This window comes from Epinephelus moara, chromosome 13 (assembly GCF_006386435.1).
Source record: "Epinephelus moara isolate mb chromosome 13, YSFRI_EMoa_1.0, whole genome shotgun sequence".
NCBI classification, from domain to species: Eukaryota; Metazoa; Chordata; class Actinopteri; order Perciformes; family Serranidae; genus Epinephelus; species Epinephelus moara.
In genome coordinates, this window is record NC_065518.1 from 7,743,200 (window position 1) to 7,767,610 (window position 24,411).

Here is a 24,411-nt window from a genome sequence, read left to right on the forward strand (position 1 = left end):
AATAGTATGACTAAATGTGATTTTTTTTTTTTTTTTTTTTTTTTTTTTTTTACAGAGAGGTCACTGTTTTTAGCTGGGGCACTGCCACAAAAAAAGCTGTTTTTTTTAACAAGACATTGCTGCGTTTCCAGCTGGGATAGCACCATGAAAAGCAGTTATTTTTATAGATACATTGATGTTTCCTGCCTTTGGATTGCGCCACCATAAGCTGGTATATTAAGGCAAAACATAACCTTTTCAAACCGTTACAATGTGGCTTTTGTGCCCTAACCTAACCACGGGTTAACCACACCATAATTGAAACGTGAAGAAGTGTAAAACTTATCTGCTAACTAAATAATATACAAATATTACATATCTGTTGTTTGCAGAAAGTACACTGCCATCATTTATTCTGTCAAATGTGTTGGGATAATACATATAAACGCTTGAGTAGACATCTCCCATCCTTTGGCTGGTTCTTGGTCTAAACTGTATGTTACATAAAGTATCTTCATGAAGGAGATTTTTAAATCTTGTTCGTTTCTAAAACTCTCATTTTGTTTGACCTCAGTCTGAAACATGAATTAAAGGCTGATATGACTCTTAATTAATTTTCAGTATACATTTAAATTAGTCACCTTATTAGCCACAGTTGTATCTTTGCTTGTTCTCTTCATATCCTGTCTTGGCCAATGCAGCTTAAATTAATTGCTGATGACAGTGGTAGGTGATTTTTCATTTTTGTTATGTGAGTAATTGGTCCACAGTGCCCTGCGTTTTATTTCCCAGACGTTTGGCAAACAGAAAATATGGTCAGGGGAGAACTCCGGCACCTCGCTCTGAGTGGGGAGTCTGGTCCGAGCAGGCCAATTTGTCTGAGAAACTATTTCTCAAAGTGGCAGAAAGAGTCTTAGACAGAGCAGCGGTTTCTTCATGATGTGAAGGAGCACACTTTAGCCGCTGTAAAAAAAACGGCAAACATGAACTGCTAGACTTTACACAGAGGCATTTGTATTACATGAAAGCTTAAATACTCACGGCCTCTGAGAAGGAGATGAGAGGGGACGCTTAAATGCCATATTTATCAGTGAAATGGGGACTTAGAGTGTCAGTCGCACAATTTGTTTTGATCTTATTTCTGGCCTTTTCAGTTAATAATACAGAAACCCAGTGGACAAAGCAGAATTATGCATTCTGCCACATGATTGAGATTTGAACAGGCTTTCTATGGGGCTGAGATTTCAATGGATGGTTTTTTTTTCACATTGTGTGCCAGATTTTGTTTTAGCAGTCCATATCGTTGTAAACCAGATGAACAGCTCAGGGAGGTGTTTTGCCCTTGTTTCTCTTCTAATCGTCGTCTGCTGGGCGGACAGCTGCCCGGCCTCTGTGACCCTTCTAGCTTCAAGTGACAAGGGGAGTTGACCTTGGAAAATGTTGCATGTCTTTCTGTTTTTAACCCCAAACCAATTATCTGTCTTCTCCATTTAAGGTTTTGTATGTAACGTTTAGAAAATCCTTGTTAATAGTGACGCCTCCCTCTGAGGGATGAACCGCGGTCTGGTCGCTCTCTGGGGCTTTTACTCAGCCGCCGTGAGTGAGCAACTGGGCATCGGCCAAAACAGTGACAAACACAAGTCTGACAGTGATTGAGTATCATTCTGTTAATAGATGACTGTAAAGTAAATATGAAACATATTTAGAGTAACATTACTATCAGCAGTGTTTCTATATTTCATTTGGACCATTGGCTCTATAATAACAAGTGGTTTACTCTTTGCAGATTACATTATCAGCTGACGTTTGACGTTACAAACAACCATGTAGAATTACATTACATTACATTACAGCTAGCTGGCTAACATTAGCTCAGGTTATGGTTAGCTCTTTGGCAGTTACTGCATCGCTCTTGGCTAACGTTAGTAACGTTACAATGCACTTTGTACTGTTAACTTTCATCTTTTATTGTTGGCTAAATCAACACTAATTGTCATAATACATAAGTTAGTATCACGTACCACGTTAGCTTGGGAAGTAATTTGGCAAGCTAGCGAACTGACATCCAGTCCACAGTATTTTGCTAGCGATAACGTTAGCAAGCAAGCAAGTTATGTTAGCCAGCTAGCTGTAGGTCTGACTAAGGTACACTGCACTGATATGGTGTTGGTTCCTTCGTAACGTTAGCTGATAAAGTTGTGGCAAATAGGTCATTTACCAGCAATATCAGCCCTGGAGTCTGGATGAATTGAATGACGTTTATCACCCAAGAGAGTTTTTTGGTATGTTAGCTAGCTAGCAATTTGTCCGCGTCAGCAAGCAAGCGTTGGCTAATATTATCCAGCTTAAACCACATTATCAAAATATATTTCACGTCAGTGCTTCCCCTAAAGTTAGGATTTCTTTTCGGCACCGGGGGACACTTAAATTGTAATAGCTTTATGATAGACTAAACAGCAGCTCAGAACTTAGCTGCTGTAGCAACTTGAATTCAGCCAATGCAAACCCCAGCCCTGGGGTGATTGCTACAGGGTGCTAAGTGAAGGTCCGTCTCCCCCGGGCTGCCACTGCAGAATGAATATAACGGAAACACAGCATGTGTGGGCTCTGTGTTGTGGCAGGTGCTGTTTGTTTGTAGATGATAGGACCCCATTTCTTAGCTAATGTTAGCTACTTTTGCACACTGTTATCACTGTAGCGAAGCTGATGATAGGCAAGACACATGAGAACGTGCATAACGTCGCAGCCCTTGAATTCGGCCTCAATACCTTCATGTAGGAGTCAATCCACAGGCTGCTAGAGGCAATGAAGAAGTCAGGGAAAGTCTGTTTTTAAGTTACGTTACAACCTGTTCACCCCCCCCCCAAAAAAAGATTAATACTGTTAAAAAGTTACACACAGAAAGAGTTTTTTTACACACAAAACTAACTAAACCCTTTTCAGACATTTAATCCGAGCAAATCAAGAAAAAATGGTGTGTATGTGTGTTTGATTGAGGAGATGGCATTTCATTAAAAGATCAGTGTGCGGGATTTTATTCACTTTAAATTAAAAAAGCCAAATGTTACCCAAAGCAAGGCTTCACAGAAGCTATTTTATTTAAATTCCCCATCCGAGCCTGCAAAGCCCCGAACAAAAAATAACTCTGAGAATCAAACTGAGAATGATGGAGATATGACTTTCTCGCTGCTTCTCATTATTATTGCTCTAACTTATTTAGACTCCCATTGGTTGTCTCAGCTTAATTAATGTGTTGGCAACTCAGTGTGAAATTCAGATTAAGTCTTATAAAGTGTTCCCCACAGAGAGCAATGTGCAAACTATAATTAGAAAATGAAAAAAAAAAGTATCAAGTCCGTGTGACACCCTTGAGGAAACTTGATTATTGTGTTGCTGTTTGTCTGAAGATTTCTTTTGTGCAGCAATGACATTCAGAAGCTGTGTCTTAGTTGTTGTCCTTTATGAATATGAGGGAATCGGCTGCATTGACACTGGAGGATATTTCAGAGGGAGCATTGAGGGCCGGTGCAATGACTGGGAAGCTTGAATGAATTTGTTGAATTACACTGGGAGACATTTTTTTTTTTAGTGTTGTTGTTTGTTTAACAAAAACTGGATAACTTAATTTTAAACCAAATAATGTCCTCTTTCAGAAAGTGTGGGCTAATTAATTCTCCAGAGCAACGTAACTGCCTCTTGTGTTTATGTAATTGCCTGAAAACCTGAACATTTGTTTCTGTGCGCCAATGCAGCTCTAACCAATCAATCTTTATAGAGATTATTTTGAGGCATTGTGTGTTTTATTGCAGTTTATAACATGATGAAAGAGATCATGAAAGATGAGTGGATTCAAACACTGGATGGCCAAATGTTTTGGACTAGGTATGATACCAAATTAGATGCATAATGTCTAATATCTTTTAATAGACTGTTACAAAAAAAAAATAGTGTGGTAACTGGACACATTTTTAAGCTCATGTTTTATGTGCTCTGGCAGATACGTCTGTTCTCCGTCCTGTTCAGACTGATTTTCACCCAAGCTGACCAATCACAACTGTTTATCTAAAATGGGATTGGTTTGATATGATGACTAACAACTTGTGGAGCCTTTGCACTTAATGCAAAATGTGTGACAACATAACTTTTGGCTTGCAGGTGTTACAGCGTTGTGACATCGAAGCACCGGGCTTTCAGCTAACTCCACTGTAAACCCATGTGTGGCAATACTAGACGCTGACAAACAACTGACATAGTATAAAGAGCAAAAAAGAGGGAGGGGAGGTGGATGGGTCAAACAGAATTGGACTTTCATCCAGGAGATCACAGTTCATGTCCCGCACCAAAAGTCTACATTGTTTTAACTTAACATAACCCAATTTATGCACTGGTATCACACACTCACATCACTCGTTATGTATTTACATTACGTCACGTAAAAAACGTAGTTATTTAAACCCAAAAAAGTATGTTTTTTAAAAAACTTGACCAAGTAGTTTTGTTGCCTAAAGCTGACTGTGACCGTTTCACAACATTAACTGTGTTACAGTGTGTTTCAGCTGTGTGTCACATGCTAAAGCAGTGGCTCCCAACTGGTGGGTTGCGATCCAAAAGTGGATCATGGGTCCTTTCTGAATGGACCGCAAGCGACTTTTAAACATGTCAAGTTTATAAAAAAAGACACACTTTACTTTGAAGTGCAGTGAATTTCCAGCACAGAGCTTTTATTTTGAAGTGCTGTTTCCTGCTGTAAAACAAGACAGAGACAGCAAAACAGCTCAAGTTTGATGTTGAATATATTAAACTGCGTGGACTTTGAACTAATGACTGAGGAGAAATCTGAACCTGTGACTGGACCAGTCGGGAATCACTGGGCTAAAGGTTAGCCTGTGCATCACTTTGAGACGTCAAGGAGCGTGACAAAGTGTCGGTATTTGACAGCCTCGGAATGACAGTGGGTTTGCATACAGTAAGCTAGGCTTGGGCAGTATCTATTTTTGGTTACTTTCGTACTTTCCCAAAGTTTCACCACGGTATAAGGTATTTGTGTGCCACACTACCTATTCCCAGCACTCGCTGTTGCCATATTTGCCACCTCAGCGGCCTGTACAGACTGACCTCTGGTGGTGGGCAGTATGTGAACTACATACAATACATCCTCAATACAGCCTCTCCATATGAGTTTAATCGAAAGATGAACATCTGTATTTTTGACAGTATTAAAAATCATACCTTTGCTCAAATCTAAAAATGAACTAAGAGGTTCTAGACTAATTGGCATTGCTAATTGGTCTTGTGAGAGAAGGAAGCAACCCAAACATAATATTTTGGTTTTGCATCCCTCCATTTCCCTGCTCATTTTAGTGTTAAACACATGACTCTAACACAGACATTTCAGCCCCCCAGATCCTTAACGCGCCACCTAATGACAGAATGACACATTTGGTTAGAGTGTTTAGGGACTATGTGGCTCTACATCTCAACTCTGAAAGCAGCACTTTATGTCAGATCCTCCCCCTGAAGAGGGTGACAACTGTCTACTGTCCCAGTCTGCCCTTTGACAACCAGCCCTTGTAGCCACCCCAAACGGTGTTGTTTGCATCAGCGACCACTGTTTGTGTTCTCTGTTGGAAAAAGATCATCCACAGTGAAGAGAGCGAGCAGCAACAGTCCACTGCATTGACTCTCCACGCCACTGAGCCGGATGTCAAATTGCTTCTGCCTCTTCTGCTGTGTGTCAATACAAGACTCTCTCAGTCCACTGCTCTCCTTGAGTTAAAGTTTTTTCTGTCACTGTGGTTGGCTTTGTAGAGAACTGTTGGGTGTCCCCTCTGGAGAGGGCTCGGGACTGTGGTTCAGCCCAGCGAAATGTAGCGCCTCACTGCCCTCAAAGCCGGATTTGGAGACCTGCCTGCTGTCTACTCATGGTGAGTCACCTCTCAAGTTTCATGCCACTTGAACCAACTTACATAGCCGGGACCTCTTTTCACCTATTGGTGCATCACAGCAAGGTCATCATGTGAAGCAACAAAAGATTCATTGTTAACGTTGTGTTTTGCAAGTGGGCCAAGGACAAGAATACATTTACATTCTTTAACATTTGTTTTCTGGAAAGCATTCAGTGAAAGCACAGTTGTTGTTTGTGCTGCAATTCTGAACTTACAAAACTTTTGTTTGTTCTTTCTGTGTTTATTTCTCTTTCCTTTTTTTAACCTCTGAATTCATACAGTAGCCAATCAGGGAGGGGCACTCCAAAATCAAAATACATCATAGGAATCATAATTCTCAAGATTTAAGGACAATAATTCCATTACAACACCTAAAGAGGATCCGACTTTAAAGGGACAGTTCACCCCCAAATCAAAAATACATATTTTTCCTCTCACCTGTAGTGTGATTTGTCAGTCTAAATTGTTTTGGTGTGAATTGCAGAGTGTTGGAGATTTCAGCTGTAGAGATGTCTGTCTTCTCTCCACTGTAATGGAACTATATGGCACTCGACTTGTGGTGCTCAAAGTGCCAAAAAATACATTTGTAACACTCAGCAGCAACCAGATAGCATGACCCAGTTACTCAAGGTAATCCACAGACCTTGTTGAGAGCAGTTTGTTTCTACTGAACTACACCTGCCAACTGTATTACTGTGCAGAGGGAAGCGTGCATCTACTCATGATTGAGAGGAATACCAGTTTTCATCAACCATCAACCTAATCTGTCAATTTTTATGAAAAGAATGCAAAATATCATGAAATACAATTGGCCTTTCCATTTAGCCTGGTGCTCCAGTACCTCAGTGAGCTTTAGCACCCCATTTTAAAGTGCTATAAAATCAGAGATGGTGAAATTTTGTGATGTGAATGTCTTGTCTTTTATTCTATTTTCTGTTGCATTTGCTGACAGATGGCCAGACAGCTGCGTTAACATGCAAAAACATAATTCTCACTGACCACTGTCTGGTCTCTAGTGGTTAGCTAACGTTAGCCTAGGCCGCTGCGCTGTGCATTGCCTGCATTGGGTGGAAGCTAGCTAGCAGCACTGCTCATTTGGGATTACTGCTGTTACCATCATCAGGACAGTGTTGCTGCAGAAACATGGTGGCCACCTTCCAGTGTCCCCCTAGGTAGCTTCTGTGAGTGCTGCAAGTGTGGCTCCATTTTAAGCCTCAAACCCCCTTTAGCATTGTTAACTAATGTATGTAAGCACCTCTAACCTTGTTGACACTGCTAATGGTGCCAACAGAGCTAACAGTTATAGCATAGTTAAAAGTGCTAAAGGGAATTTGCATGGCGACCTGGAGGGAGACCAGAGGGTGGGCACAAGGTTTGCACATCAACTTTGTTGGTTTGAGACGACGTTACTAGCATTAAAGGGAAATTTCGGTTTATTTCAACCCGTCTCCTATCGTCCTAAATTTGTTTCAAGTGACTAGTGACGTAGAAATAATAGTTAGCATGTTAGCCGTTAGCCTAGATACAGCCGTAGCGTCAGACCTGTTAAAACGTAAGTGAACGGGCAACCTTCAAGTGCAAAGTTAGTCCACTAAACAAGCTTTTTTTCCACAAAGACCGCCTCATATCGTTAGGATAAATGTCAGAGAACATATAGAAAACGACATGTAAACGTGTTGTCTTACCTTACCGGTGTGCTGCCATGTTTGTTTACCATTTAGCTCTGCTTTCCAAAGCGCGGCCGAAATATCGCGAGAACAAGCAGCGATCTCATACCGTGCCTGAAATCTCGCGAGAACAAGCAGCAACAGCTGGAAGGCAGAACCGGACAGTAGCCTGAAAAGTTCATTCATTTATTTTATGAAAGATTTATAGAATAATGGCTGACTTTTTGCCAGACTTCGACTTTGTGGAGGAGGAATTTGATTTTGCAGAGTTTGATGGCCGCCCTTATTTATTTGAGCCAGAATACACTGACGAAGAGCTTCGTGAAATTGAAGAACGGAGGAGGAGAGAGAGAGAGGCGCAACAGGTAGAGGACGAGAGAGGAGGAATGGCTGCTGCAAGGCTGCGTAGCTCTGGAGATTGGTGGTGTACCTGTGAATGCTGTGCCCCAGTGCCCACAGAAGAGGAATGCCTCTGTTGCAAGGAATGGGACCGGTTGCAGCCTTATTTTCAAGGTCTGGATGTGACCGAGGACGAGACACCTCCACCTGGAGTAGTATCCAGCTGGGCTTTATCTAGAGCTCGCGAGATTTCAGGCACGGTATGAGATCGCTGCTTGTTCTCGCGATATTTCGGCCGCGCTTTGGAAAGCAGAGCTAAATGGTAAACAAACATGGCAGCACACCGGTAAGGTAAGACAACACGTTTACATGTCGTTTTCTATATGTTCTCTGACATTTATCCTAACGATATGAGGCGGTCTTTGTGGAAAAAAAGCTTGTTTAGTGGACTAACTTTGCACTTGAAGGTTGCCCGTTCACTTATGTTTTAACAGGTCTGACGCTACGGCTGTATCTAGGCTAACGGCTAACATGCTAACTATTATTTCTATGTCACTAGTCACTTGAAACAAATTTAGGACGATAGGAGACGGGTTGAAATAAACCGAAATTTCCCTTTAGCGCCGAATTAGCAGCGCCACTAGCAAGCTCCCACCAGACCTGAGCTGTAACCTTAGCTAGCTCAGTGTTGCTAAGTAAGCCAGCGGTATATGAATGCTTCCTTCTACGCAGTGATACAACTGGCTGGTGTAGTTTAGTTGAAAGAAAATAGTTCTACATGAAACAGCTGTGGATTACCTTGAGTAACCAGGTCATGATTTCTGGAAAAAGACAATACTGTTGAGTTTTTCAAATGTATTTCTTTGGCATCTAGTTCCATTATATTAAAGAGAAGGCAGACATCTCTACGGCCGACATCGCCAACACTCTGAAACTCCACCAAACAATATAGACTGATAAATTGCACTACAGGTAAGAGGAAAAATATGTACTTTGGATTTTGATGTGAACTGTCTCTATCATAATATTGGGATGTCTACCTTATTAAAATAATTATTTTAAACTTTTTAGATTAAGGTGTAAATCAATTTCATCCTGGCATTTTATCCTCCATTTTGTGGTCCTTGAACTTGTTTTAAGATTTCATAAAAAAAAGAAGCATGTTTGCATATCCAGCAGTGTCTTAAATATACCGTAATAATGCTTCATAATTTGTTAAAAGTGCTACATGTTATCAAACACATGAAGCTGTTAATGTGATGGTAGAAACTGACTAGAAATCACTTTTACTTTTCCATTTGCAATTTTTGTACATTAATTTAAGCTCAAGAGACTTCTTGTAAAAGACTGGTCCACTAATACCCTGACAACTTGCTAACTGCTCAACCTTGGAGGATTGACCTTTTACACGTAATAGTGATTCATCTTTCTGAGAGAGGAGAGTTGGTACTGCAGAATAACTCTAGCTGTTTGCCCAGGAAAAACTCTATCATTAGAAAATAGTTTCATGTTACCCGTTTAAGTTTTAATTGTGAATTTTCACAATGCGTGCGGTGGAGATGCTGTCATCTCTTCAAGAAGCTGTCTGTCAAAAATAGTCTCATTTTTAAGTCGTGAGTACTGATCGATGTGCCGGCTTGAGGCCATATGTAATTACTCTGTGACTGGCCAGCCATGAAATTGTTGTTTGGGTCTGAAATAGATCCAAAGTCATTTTATAAGAAGTTTTTTTTTTTTTTTTTTGCGCAAGGCCTTAATCAGAATGAATATGACCACAGCAGCACCGGGAGTTGGTAAAATTATTTCCTTGACCAGTAAATTAAGTAAGGAGTGAGTGACCTCTGCAGTCTCTTTACCAGGGTTTAACATTGTCTCCTCCACACACATTATGTCTGTAGTCAAGAGTGTGTCTGAAGATGAGCAACTTCTGTCAGCTGTTAAAGGGAGTGTGGAGCTCGCCGGCTGCAGAGAGGTATGCAGAGTGACAGTCGCTGGCTCACATGCATGCAGCTGTGGCCTGTGAGATGCGGGCCGGCAAATGGAGTGGAAGAGTAGTCCCATTAAACCCTGGCTCTCCTCTGAGAAGGGGGCTAACAGCTCTGAACGCTGGCCTCTCGCTCCCTGGCAGAAAGTGCTGACACAAATTTTTGTCTGACTAAAATGCCTTCTGACCGCATGACACTGGCTCTTTTCTTCCTCTGAGATTCCACGGCCGTAAAGCCGGCGCTGCACAAAAGAGACACAGTTTGCGAGCGCTGCTTAGGAGGTGGCATAAATTATAATCACACCATAAACTGGCGCAAAGGTCTGCATTACTCACATTTTAAGAGGGTGAGGAAGGGATTTCTTTGTTTGAGCAGTTAATTGGGTTTATGTGCGCGAACATTTTTCATCTCCTGCACATTACACATCCTGGGAAACAAATTAATTTTGTTCTGCAAGCGTCTCCATTGAGCGTGCTCCCATTAAGCAGCCTCACAGATACAGTATGTTCTTCGATGTCTATTCAAAGATGCACAAATCCCGTAATTCGCTGCCTTGTCCCTTTTGGCATGCAAGCGTGGATGTGTCAGTTTGTGATTGACGGGGCATGGCTCCCGTGTTGGTCACTGGTGCAGAGATGAAACATGACAGTGTCTCCAGGCGCAGTAAGCACTGGATTCTAGTCCTCCAATTGTGCGTGTCATCAAATGTGGAAACTTTTGGTGGTAGTTTGCAGTATTTTCTCCAACACAGAGAAGCTGCAGTTTCTACATGTGTCGTGTTGCTGTTTCAGTAAAACAGCTGCATTTGTAAGCTTTCATCTGATTAGTCAGGCTTTGACCAATCAGATGCTTCAGGCTGTAAATCCCTGCCGAGTGCTGGAGGGGACGATGATGAGAGTGATCAGTGTTGTCAAGTTGTTGAAGGGGATCTGAAGAAGACGGTCGCTCCCCAGTGGGGGGGTGTGGGTGGTTAGCTGCAGCCCACAGCTAGTGAAGGGGAGCTGTGTCAAATCTGACACACTGAAACCCACAAACGCCAACTCTGACAGCCAGTTGTGACGAAAACCAATTTACAGGCAGGAGAAATTCTGTTTGAATTGTGGGGGAGCTGTCCTCCCTGGCTTGATCTGGTTGCTTTAGTTTTTTAGTCATCCATGTGTGGTGGTAGGTAGGCTAGTTTCTCTTTGGGCTCTGTTTGGACTTGTAGTTACAAAATCAGCAGAAGATTTAGAGCAGATGGAACAAGAGTTTATTTTTTTAAGTAGCTGGAATGTACAAGAACATGATGCAGGTAGGTGATAAAGACTGAGGAATGCTCGAGATCCCTTCTAGCTGCTCTGATTGTTGTGCAGTGTAGTCTTGTCTAATGTAAAACATTCAGACAGAGCTTGGCGGGCTACACATGTGACACATAGGAGAAAACTCTCACCCACAGGGACCTCAGGCTCTGTTCCCGGTAGGGCTACCTCTGGTTTAGTCATGCATTCCAGCTAACACTGTTGGGAGTTAAGGGGGAAGCCAGTGAGGGGTTGTGTTCTTGTCACTGCACTCCAGTCTGAGCACAGAGGGATGGGATCCAGGGTGCGTAGTATCTCAGCCTCAACCTAAAGTAAGTAGTGGCTGGTAACAGTGTGTTTATCTGGGGAGGACAACCAACTAGCCAAACATGCTGCTGGTTTAAAGGTAAACCAAGCAGGAATTGTTGGTAACTGTTTGTTAACACAACATTCAGACATGCACTGGTTGTACGTACACTGCAAGCTACTGTACTATTGTAGGACCATAGCTCCTATACGTAGAAACGCTGATACCTACCAAGCTAACTAAAGGCTAGTTCACATTACATGATTTTCACGCTGATTTTGCGTCGCAGAGACTATCGTAATCTTTTGAGTGTTCATACCTGGCAACGTGTGTTTCTGTCAGCGGGAGTCTTGCCAACTGCGTTCGGCCTGTGTGTGCACACAAGATTTCTCCAACGAGCCCTCGCCGTCAGAGCCCCAGAAAACGCAGTGACGTCACCAAACTATGTTTTTTAACTTGGAGATGACACATCGTAAAGGCATGGATATTCTTCCCAGTGTTGAATCAGATCTGCCTCCAGGGCTTAGGTCCAAACACAACGCACTCCCCGTGATCCTGTGGATGCCGCTATTGTTGTTGCTTGCTGGCTTGTCAGTGTTACCAGATCTTGGGAGAGAAAGAAGCAACCAGGGCTATGGAAACAAGCCCAAAAGAAGTGACTATCATGCCTTTAAATAACTTATTAGACGGATATATATAGAGAAAGGTGACGTTGAGATAGCAAGCCCAAATAAGCAACTCCACTTTAGAAACAAGCCCAAAGTCGCGGCTAATAAGCGAACCTGGCAACCCTGCGGCTTGTCCTCCTCACATTTCTTCCGTCCTCCTGCGTGCTGACGTGGGACGTATCCCGCCTCTTAACATGCTCTTTGTCAGTCATGTCAGACTTCTCCAGTTTTCTAGCATGCCAGATATCCAGTCCCAGTTGCAGACGAGGGGGCGACTTGCTCGTAGACTTGTTCACACATGAGGACTCGTCCTGGCAGACTATCTGCCGACTCACCTCCGAACCAAGGTGGCTCTCAAGATCCTCTGCAACGTCAAAATTGAGGTGAAAATTGTTAAATGCCAAATTCACATCAGTTTTCATCATATTCTTCAGTGCTCACCAGTATAAGTGAAAGTTAAAGCCAACCCCAGATTCAATCTTGTGGAACGAGCTCTGTCCGGTTGTAGTTTTGCCTTGCTATGTTTGTGTTCTTCTGGCACTGTGTCTGCCGTTTTCATAGCTTCCTCTTGAATGTGTGCTGCTATCACCCCAGTCGCTAACATAGACTGTAAAATAAAGGACATTTTGGCATTTTTGCTGTCACCATCTTGGATTTTTGGGGCCAAAAGGTGACCATATTTAGAGAAGAGGGTGGAGATAACCCTAACGCTAGCAGTTTACTCAGTTAGCATGATGTATTTACAGCAGCTATGGTTAAGTGTGATAATGCTAATGCCAGTGGTAGTGAACAAACAAGTGTACATTATTTAAACAAAATGTACTTTCTGAAAAAAACTGAATATCTGACTGCTTAGCAGGTTTCGTGGTGCAACATACGCTGAACAAATTTTTTAGTGACCAAAACGTTGCAGTTAACTTTGATGACCTGAAAAAGCACAATGAAATAGTACAAGCTACATCTACGCCTGTTAATCTGGGGTTACGCCATGTTGCCTAACCAATGTTACTGACGTGGTAGCGACTTGTCAAGGGACGGCACTTACCTGTCACTCAAAGCGTCCATGTCCTTAATTAAGCATAACTTTGAGCCTTAAGAACAATAAGTGGGTAATATAGAAAATTACCCCCGTACAGCTCTCATGAATGGAGAAATTGGCTGTAGAGACCGCACATGTTTATTTCTGCCGTGAAGTTGGACATTTTAACATGGGCATCTTTGGGGATTGACTCGCTTTAGGAGCCAGCCTCAAGTGGCCAAAAGAGGAACTGCAATTTTTGGCGCTTCCACCTTGGCTTCTTTTTTCAGCCCAGGAGGTTGCCGCTTGGTTGCTAAGTCCTGACCTCATCTGATGCTGTGATTGGCTGGGTGCTACGCAGCACTGCTCAAAGGTTGCAGCCCAGTAACGTCCGTAACAAAGCAAAATAAGAGAATACGCATAGAGGGCAGAGTCTCTACTGAGAGCAGTGTTTCCAACAGAATTAGAATCTCAATGAATCTCGGGCTCAGTGGATGAGAGGAGCGACTGCTTGTCTGTTAGTGTATACTGACAATCAGAACATGGTGGCAGATGTTTTAATCGTGGCGGGCTGCCACAAATAAATGAATGTGTGGGAAACCCTGGGGAAATACACTGACGCACACTTCTAGTTGTTCATAATGGTGATTGAGATGGATTGCTTTTGCATGGGGAAATCCTGCCTTGTTTACCTTTTTAAAATTGCTCTATGTGTTTTCTGGCTTATATGCACATAGCTACAAGCTAGTCTAATTGTCATGCAAGCCTTTGAAACATTTCAGGCTGGTGGCTTTAAAGCTGGACACACTGGTTAGCGCTGGACTCAGTGGCTTGAGATTGGGAGACAGAGAACTGTTGTATCATGAAAGGCCTTCAAGAGGCTTTTAAATGCTGTTTGTCACATGAGGAACTTAGTGTTTGTCTTGTCAGTAGAGATATGCATATTCTTTTGCAGATGACAAAAGCACAAGTGGAATTGTCACACAGGAAGTATTTACCATTTGCAGGCGAACATGCCGTACCTTATAACTTTGCTGTTGCTAATGCTGAAATCAAAAGTAATTTTTCAGAAAAATCCAGGCTAGTATAGCTAAAAACCTTCAATGTGACAACAGGCTTCATTTGTCCAACTTAAAGCTGTGTCATTAACAATAATGCTGCCTGGCTTCCAGTGGTCTCCATAATGGACTGTAAAGTCCACAGTGTACCATCCAGGCTCCAAACACAGGAAATGAAAGGCACAGAAATCAGTGTGTGCTAATGTACGGTTTGAGAAACAACATGGTGTGAACAGTGTGAAAAGCAAATCAGCATTGCAGGTTTAGACTGAGCTGTGCTACAATTTCTTTCACATACTTTTGTCGTTTCACTTTCATGAATAGTAATTGTGGGGGTAGAAAGATACGGTTCAACAGAATTGCTGTGAATTAATTTTCATTCTGTAGAAATTGGGACTTTTACTCCACCACCCTGTTAAAAAAACTTTGAAATAAGGGTCAGGGCTGCAGATTTTGCCTATAAATCAAAATCTATTCAATCTCTGGATTAACTCCACCTCAGTTTGTTGTGTTGTACGTAGTGCAACAGCTTGTTGAGTTCTTTAGTAGGAAGTGTCTTAAGAAAATTCTTCGTAGCACCCCACAGAAAATCTCAAACCATTAAGACATTTCATGTTGAGCCTCATTCTGCCAAATCAATCATGGTTTCTTCATCTCCATCACAGTATTTAGCATAATTAATGTGAGCATGGGATTGCAAGTATGCCGCAGACGCAGAGGTAAACAGAGACATCCAGCTATCATCTGTGCTTTTGAGGGAATTCTTTAAAGTGACGCTCCTTTGGGACCATGTATGCACAGGTTTGTTCAAAATCAACTCCTCCCCTCTCATCTCTGCCAGCCGTCATTGACAGCTGGGCCCCGCTAACAGCTGCCTTCCCCTCCCCCCTCCCCCAGAATCTAATACATTAAAAAACAAAAAGAGTTGCCTGGAAGCGTGCTTTGTAGGAGAGATAATTACTTTGTAAAGCCACAGTGAATTTGTGGGTGGTCCCTGGTTTAGAGCTGCTGCCAATTATGTTCTTAATTAATCGATTAATCGTTTGGTTTGTAAAAACAAATAGAGAAATAAAAGCCAATTATATTGAGCCACAGCCTGAGGTAACCTGTTTAAATTGCTTGTTTTTCTCCAAAACCCAAATATATTTAGTCAGGGAAATTTAAAAATAAAGAAAAGCAGCGAATCTTGAACATTGAGAAACTGGAGCTTGGTAATGTTTTGCGTTTTTGCTTGAAAACTTACTCAGACAATTTACTGATCATTAAAACAGTACAGACTCAGTTTCTGGCGATCAACTAATCATGTTATTGACTAATCATCTTAGCACTAGTCATTTTCACGAGGTGCAGACTGACCTCTCGATTTAGTTCATTACAAGTCAGTTCTCACTGTTCACTGATCTTTTAAAAAAAAAGGCAAATTAATACATAAACAACAGTGTGGATAATCACCTGACGATGATGATTTTTATAACACGGACTGATTTGGTTTGAGTCCAGACTAGGGTTTCCCACACATTGATTTATTTGTGGTGCAACTCTAGACTGTAAAAATGATGGACGTAGCTATTGTAACGTACCCACTGGTTTCTGGACTCCCATTTTGAAGCCTCGAATTCGGCATTTAGGTTGTCGCCATCTTGTTTCTTTAGAGCCAGAAGTGACCATATTTTGACAGGGGCTGTGGATGAGTGAGGGGCTGATCTGATTGAGAAGCTGAGGACACTATCCGCAGACAGCCCGTCACTCAACTATGCCCTTAATTATGCGTAACTTTAAGGTGATTCACAAAAAAGTCATCCCCATATAGTCGTCATGAACGGTGAAATTACCCATAGAGACCAAAACCTTTTTTTGTACCAGGCTGTAAACATGTTTATTTCTGCTGTAAAGGAGGGTAAGAGTAAATGTATTTCGTTACATTCCACCACTGCCTGTAGTTGACCCACAGTATAAACTGGCTCCTGCTTGATCTAAGATCAGCTGTAATTAATTAAAAATTCATGCTTGTGTATCAGTACTTTTGGCTATTTCTCTTTTCTAATTCCATCCTATCTCCACAATCCCTCCCGACGGTCTCACTGTTGTTGCACTATTTACACTCAGAGTGTGTAAGGCTGACACATTCTATCTCAAGAGGGCAATAGCACCTAGCCTTTTTCTTTTGCTGACGCCGGCAAGGCCTGGCTCAGCCTGCTAATGTGGATGGCATAAGGCCTGACGAAAGGCAGACTCATCTGTCGGCTTGTGACCTTCAGCAAAAGGGGGGAAGGACTGGAGGTGACCCTGCATGTTCCCATCTACATTAAATCAACGCAACCTCGGCTGATGGGTTCTTTTACTGAACACGGCAGAGACCTCGCCTGTATTTGCCACCTAATCATCTCCCGTCTGATCGGCAGCTCCACATGTGTGAGGGTGCTCACATGTTCTCACATACAGACACGTGTCTTCTTGAAGATGCATGGTGACTGCTGTTCTGCACACATCATCACCCAGGAGAGGACAGAGTATTCCTGTTGAGAATACACCACCTTGTTTGATGGCATACTTTGGATCATATGAAGCGGGTTTGTATGCTGTAGGCTACTTCTCAGTAGTCAGGGTGTTACCTACAGTCGGTGGTGGTTGGCACGCCCCCAGTTTGGAGAAGCAGATAGGAGTACTGACACGGAAGATAAGCAGTGGACTGCTGTGGATGAGGATGGCTGCAAAACATATTTTAGCCACCTAAAAACGCTAACATCAGTTAAAGCGTACGATATTTCACCGCTTTACCCTGTTGCAGACAGCCCTTTCTGATTGGGAAGTTGTTAAAGGCTTCAGTTCTCCATCGTCAAAGTCACCAGACTCCATTTACAAGAACAGTAATTTGAGCTTGTTGTTCGTATCCTGCTGGTGTACCGCTGCCTCAACCAGTTTGTTTGTTTGTATCATTGTAAGGGTTGGGGACCGTTCACATTTGAACTGATACTGGTACCTTTTTTGGTACTTTCTGTATTAACAAGTGGCAAGTTTGCTCTTTCTTTCTCTCTATGCTCTGCGCAGATCAACAAGTAATTCTGCTCCTTTGCTCTTTCCTAATGGCAGTTCATCTTTCGTCTCTGTCTGTCTGCCTGCTTGTGTGTGTGGTTGTGTATGTGTTACTGCTTGTCTCTCATGCTAATATGTGCAATTAGTACGTAATTTGATAACTACAATCACAAACAGTAGAGGTACTAGGCTGTTTTTAAGATAAAATAGATGAGAAAATAGACCAGTGCTGTGTCTCAAATCGCGTACTTCTGTACTTACACTTAATATTTTGAGTGCATAAGTGTGTTCACACTGAGAAGTATGGAAAAATGCAGTGCACTATAAGTACCCGGATGGTGCACTCAAAATGGTCAAGAAGTTGAGAGTGGAACTATGGACACTTCTCGCCCTCAATGGTCACCATCTTGGCTACGTAGCGGAAGGGGAGGGACCACTTTTCAAACTGGAAATGGCGGCCAAGGACTGTGCGATCATGAACGTCGCTGCATTGTACAAATACATCTGTTTTTTGCACTAAGCACCACTTTGCTGTTGTCGGGTATAAGCCAGCAGTATGTTTATTGGGTTAATTTAGCAGTCTGTAGTGATTTGGTACCACGAACGATAACGCGAATGCTAATGCTAGTTTGCTAACTAGCTAATTTGCGGTCATCATTTCCGGTGAGCGTGCAACGGCCGTGTTTGGTTTGAGACAACACTACCGAAATTTGCACACTATGCCAATGAGTACATAGTGCACATAGTATACTACATAGAAGTGTACTAATGGAAGTATGTGATTTGAGACACACCACAGGTGTTCATTAGGGGTTATGGGGGGCTTGAGCCTATCCCAGCTGACATCGGGCATGAGGCAGGGTTCACCCTGGACAGGTCACCAGACTATCACAGGGCTGACACATAGAGACAGACAACCATTCACACTCACATTCACACCTACGGGCAATTTAGAGTCACCAATTAACCTGCATGTCTTTGGACTGTGGGAGGTAGTTTGGTAACTAACCCTTGATATTGTGTGACTTTGTTGAATCTGAACTAACCCTTTCAAATACCAAAGTCACATAATAACACAAACAAACCAACACCTATACCAACACCTCCTGTGTTCAGTGATGTTACATCACTGTTTTTCTCGATGGAGTCTGGCTTTGAAGGGACCGATAAAACAGCTTTAGTTCCACCTCGGAAATTGTTGTCTGATGGCAAGTTAAAGCAGTGAAAACATTGTTAATATAGTGTACACTTAACACGATATTATTTTTTTCTTTTTTTTTAGGCAGCTAAAATATGTTTTGCTGTTCCCCCCATCCACAGCAGCACATCGCTTGGCTTCTGTGTTTGTACTCCTGCCTGCTTTTCCAAACTGGGGTTGCACCTACTGACACCTACCATAGGTAATACACTGACTGTAGATATGAGGTTCATATCTACAGTCAGTGTATTACCTATCATAGGTAATACACTGACTGTAGATATGAACCTCATACAACCACGCTTCAAAAAATCCGAACTATCCCTTTAAGTGAAATGAACAAGGACTAGACAAAATGAAGGTGCCCTTTCTTGTATGTGTAGCTCATTAATATTCCCAGCAGAGCCTCATCAACCGAACACTCTGGATTACTCATAACAACACAAGACAAATAATTGCAATGTGACATGAAAACAATCAAAGTCACTTAATGGAATGACTTATGATAAGTATGTTTTAATTAATACACAAAGTGAAAACAGCATGGATGATTGCCAACATCTGTGTGAGAGACTTAAAATCATCTTCATGCTTTCTCCATCCAAATTTATCAAAAGCCAAGCTCGTGGTGGTACTACTGTATGTGGGAGTAAACTGCAGCTCCATCACTCCGTGCCCGAGCCACGTGATTGACACACAGCGCGATGGCGGCTGGAATCTAACAGACATTTATTGGTGGTCATCAAATTGCCATCAGAGGTCAGTGGCCAGCTAACGCGCTAATTGGGTCTCCGTTTCCCGTGGTCCTGTCGGCGCTTTCAATCAAACGTCAGTCCAGCCTGACAGCAATCTGGCAGTGGGCTGAACTGGAAGAGCAAGTAATTTAAGATGTTTTCTCCTTCCCGCCCACGCTCCCTTCTATCCTTTTATACCGTCTTCGCAGATCCAGATTCATAGTCACAAATAGCAACCCTGAAGGTATCATTGACCTTGTGAGGCACTCTAATGTGCTCTTTTCTTTGTGGTGTTGTATCGCTGGCTCTGGAATTAATTGAGTCTGGATGGAAAAAAGAGACATTTCCAAAGCTGGAGATACATGTCACACAACTGTCCTATTTGTAATGACAAATCTTAAGTTGGTTATAGACTGAAATCCTCTTTTTTTTTTTTTGCTTTCCACATGCAAGACTGATTATATAAAAAACCAGCAGAACAATACATTCCTGGAACCTGTCAGTGCCTCTTTTTCACTGGTATATTAAGTCATTAGCAGCCTAAAGGCATACACATCTCCCGCCTGTGGACGAGATGAAAGGAGATTAGAGAGGTGCTGCTAATTCGCAGTGGACAAAGAAGTTCTTCACACAGCGAACACGGTGGTGGTGCACATGGTAATACAGGACTGAACCAATGCATAATTTATCAGGAAACAGATTCATCTCCTCTCTCAGTTCAGTGGGCCTCGGCTTCAGTGCATTTATATCCATGCGCATGAAATTCACAGACTTATTTCCCCAGGCATGGACAGAAGCGAGGCAGTTGTCAACAATCACTTTTGACAATTGGACTTGTTTTTCTGTCTTATTTATGAGCGCACGGTCCCATTTGAGGGCAGAATCTCATTTGGTCAGCACCAAATGTCATTATCGGTACCCTTTTGACATACCTAAGCTCCTCTGTCTCTTTCTGTCTTTCTCTCCACCTGTTTGGATGGATGGGAACAGCTTATTGATCTGTTCTGTTCTCGTCCTGCGGTTTTGAAACTGTACCCACCCTCTGAATGTCTGATGACTCTCTACCTTTGGCGTATACTGGGTTCATGGACTCCTTGTGGGTTTCTTGACGTCAGTGTAGATGTCATTAATAGAAAGCAACAACACATGATTTCTTTGAGAGGAAATGCGACCCTCATCACCATGTTTCTTAAACCTTTACCTGATTGGCAGTAAGAGACAGCTTTTTCTGTTCTCTTACAGAGCCGTCAATGGAAAATTTAATAGCAAGATAACGAAGCAACATGTACGTAGGGCTGGGATGAAATGCTTATCTCCTGATACGATACTATCATGATAATCCAATACGGATTTGATATGTATTATGATTTTTAAATATTGCTATTTCGTCAAATATTGTTACTAGATCAAGGGTAGTCAACTTGCAGCTTTGGACCGACATGTGGCTCTTAAGTTCCCCTCAGTGGCTCCTTGTGGTTGTGACAAAAATTTAAATATATGGAAATGAATAACAGTTATTTTTTTTCTTACATTTCCATTTTCTTTCATTATTCTTTTGGGCCCCAAGAAATTCTTGCATTCTCTAGCTGTAAAAATGATATAAAAATGTTTTAACATTTTGTCAACTAAAATGTGTGTCATACGTGGAGTCTTAGCAGTGGCTAGTCTTGAGTTCAGCTAACTATGGATTCCAAATCCAAAAAAGTGAAAGTCTTTTGGAGGTTTGCGTCCATGAAAAAACAATGCACACAAAAACAAAAACAAAAACAATGCACACTTCTTGATAGTCTTGATAGTTCTTGATAGACAAACTTGGTAGCAGCTGTAGCAACTTGAATCAGCCCGTGCTGATCCCAGCATGGGGGGGTCACAGCGGGCTAGGTCTAACCTTTGTAATGGCAGCAACAGAGAGTTTGCTGATCTGGTGGGGAGTTTATGCTCGACTGGCTGAATTTGAGTTGCTATTCACTCCTCCGAGAACCGTCACCTTATCGTGGTGGAGGAGTTTGAGTGCCCTAATGACCCTAGGAGCTATGCTGTCGGGGGCATTTTGCCCCTGGTAGGGTTTCCCATGGCAGATTGGTTCTGGGCGAAGGGTCAGACGAAGAACAGTTCAAAAGACCCTTCATGATGGACACGAACAAGGACACATGTACCCGGCCCGGAGGGTTACCGGGGCCCCGCCCTGGAGCCAGGCCTGGGGTTGGGGCCCGTGGGCGAGCGCCTGGTGGTCGGGCCTTCGCCCATGGGGTCCGGCCGGGCCCAGCCCGAACCGGCTACATGGGCTCGTCCCCCTGTAGGCCCACCACCCACAGAGGGATCCAGAAGGGTTCGGTGCAATGTGGATTGGGCAGCAGACCAAGGCGGGGGCCTTGGCGGTCCGATCCTCGGTTACAGAAGTTGGCTCTTGGGACATGGAATGTCACCTCTCTGGCGGGGAAGGAGCCGGAGCTTGTGGAAGAGGTTGAGCGCTACCGGCTAGATATAGTCGGCCTCACCTCGACACATAGTTCCGGGTCTGGAACCCTAGTCCTTGAGAGGGGTTGGACTCTCTCCTTCGCTGGAGTTGCTCCGGGTGAGAGGCGGAGGGCCGGGGTGGGCTTCCTGATAGCCCCCAGACTCTCTGCCTGTACGTTGGGGTTTACCCCGGTAGACGAAAGGGTTGCTTCCCTGCGCCTTCGGGTCGGGGAACGGGTCCTGACTGTTGTCTGTGCTTATGCACCGAACAACAGTTCAGAGTACCCACCCTTTTTGGAGTCCCTGGGACGGGTGCTGGACAGCGCCCCGACCGGGGACTCCATTGTTCTGCTGGGGGACTTCAACGCTCACGTGGGCAATGACAGCGGGACCTGGAGGGGCGTGATTGGGAGGAACGGCCTGCCCGATCTGAACCCGAGTGGTGTTCAGTTATTGGACTTCTGTGCGGGTCGCAGTTTGGCCATAACTAACACCATGTTCAAACATAAGGATGTCCATCGGTGCACGTGGCACCAGGACAGCCTAGGTCGCAGGTCAATGATCGACTTTGTAGTCGTATCATTTGACCTGCGGCCATATGTTCTGGACACTCGGGTGAAGAGAGGAGCAGAGCTGTCAACTGATCACCACCTGGTGGTGAGTTGGATCAGATGGTGGGGGAGGACGCCGCGCAGACCTGGCAGGCCCAAACGAACAGTGAGGGTCTGCTGGGAACGCCTGGCGGAAGAACCTGTCCAGATGATCTTCAACTCCCACCTCCGGGAGAGCTTCGACCGCGTCCCGAGGGCAGAGGGGGACATTGAGTCCGAATGGGCCTTGTTCCGCTCTGCCATTGTCGAGGCGGCTGTTGTGAGCTGTGGCCGCAAGGCCGCTGGGGCCAGTCGCGGCGGTAATCCCCGAACCCGCTGGTGGACACCAGAGGTGAGGGGAGCCGTCAGGCTGAAGAAGGAGGCCTACAGGGCATGGTTGGTCTGTGGGTCTCCGGAAGCAGCTGACGGGTACCGGCGGGCCAAGCGGAGCGCAGCAGCGGCAGTCGTTGAGGCAAAAACTCGGGCGTGGGAGGAGTTCGGTGAGGCCATGGAGGAAGACTATCGATCGGCTCCAAAGAGGTTCTGGCAAACCGTCCGGCGCCTCAGGGGGGGAAGGCGGCAACTTGCTCACACTGTTTACAGTGGGGGCGGGGAGCTGCTGACGTCAACTGAGGACATTGTCGGGCGGTGGAAGGAATACTTTGAGGAGCTCCTCAATCCCACCAACACGTATTCCAGTGAGGAAACAGAGACGGGGGTCTCGGGGGCGGGTCGTCCAATTTCTGGGGCAGAAGTTGCTGAGGTAGTGAAACAACTCCGAGGCGGCGGAGCCCCGGGGGTGGATGAGATTCGTCCTGGATATCTCAAGGCTCTGGATGTTGTAGGGCTGTCCTGGCTGACACGCCTCTGCAACATTGCGTGGACATCGGGGGCAGTGCCTCTGGAGTGGCAGACCGGGGTGGTGGTTCCCATTTTCAAGAAAGGGGACCAGAGGGTGTGTTCCAACTACAGGGGGATCACACTCCTCAGCCTACCCGGTAAGGTTTACTCCAGGGTGCTGGAGAAGAGGGTCCGGTCGATAGTTGAACCTCGGATTGAGGAGGAGCAATGTGGTTTTCGTCCCGGACGCGGAACCGTGGACCAGCTCTTTACCCTCGCCAGGGTGCTGGAGGGGGCATGGGAGTTTGCCCAACCAGTCCACATGTGTTTTGTGGATTTGGAGAAGGCTTACGACCGTGTCCCCAGGGGCATCCTGTGGGGGGTGCTCCGGGAGTATGGGGTTGGTGGCCCCTTGCTAAGGGCCATCCAGTCCCTGTACCAAAGGAGCATGAGTCTGGTTCGCGTGGCTGGCAGTAAGTCGGACCTGTTCCCGGTGAGGGTTGGACTCCGCCAGGGCTGCCCTTTGTCACCGGTTCTGTTCATAACTTTTATGGACAGAATTTCTAGGCGCAGCCGAGTGGTGGAGGGTGTCAGGTTCGGTGACGGGAGGATCTCGTCCCTGCTTTTTGCGGATGACGTGGTCTTCCTAGCTCCATCGAACAGTGACCTCCAGCTCTCGCTGGGGCGGTTCGCAGCCGAGTGTGAAGCGGCTGGGATGAGAATCAGCACCTCCAAGTCTGAGGCCATGGTCCTCAGCCGGAAAAGGGTGGATTGCCCACTCCAGGTCAGGGGGGAGGTCCTTCCTCAGGTGGAGGAGTTTAAGTATCTCGGGATCTTGTTCACGAGTGAGGGTAGGATGGAGCGGGAGATTGACAGGCGGATTGGGGCGGCGTCAGCAGTGATGCAGGCGCTTAACCGGTCCGTTGTGGTGAAGAGGGAGCTTAGCCAGAAAGCGAAGCTCTCGATTTACCGGTCGATCTACGTTCCAATCCTCACCTATGGTCACGAGCTCTGGGTAGTGACCGAAAGAATGAGATCGCGAGTGCAAGCGGCCGAAATGAGTTTCCTCCGCAGGGTGGCTGGGCTCAGCCTTAGGGATAGGGTGAGGAGCTCAGACATCCGGGAGGGACTCGGAGTAGAGCCGCTGCTCCTCCACATCGAGAGGAGCCAGTTGAGGTGGTTCGGGCATCTGGTAAGGATGCCTTCCGGACGCCTCCCTTGGGAGGTGTTTCGGGCATGTCCAACCGGGAGGAGACCTCGGGGCCGCCCCAGAACACGCTGGAGGGATTACATCACCCGGCTGGCCTGGGAACGCC

The 24,411-nt window shown here is 44.6% G+C and overlaps 1 protein-coding gene across 7 annotated transcripts in view; it reads left to right on the forward strand.

Annotated features, from left to right (window-relative positions):
- tanc2b (tetratricopeptide repeat, ankyrin repeat and coiled-coil containing 2b) overlaps positions 1–24,411 on the forward strand; it is a 253,724-nt gene that overhangs the window by 24,761 nt on the left and 204,552 nt on the right. For all 7 annotated transcript variants that reach the window (XM_050059794.1, XM_050059793.1, XM_050059796.1 and 4 more), the window contains exon 2: positions 5,788–5,903. The gene's annotated coding sequence lies outside the window, so the exon portion shown is untranslated. The remainder of the gene's footprint in view (positions 1–5,787; positions 5,904–24,411) is intronic.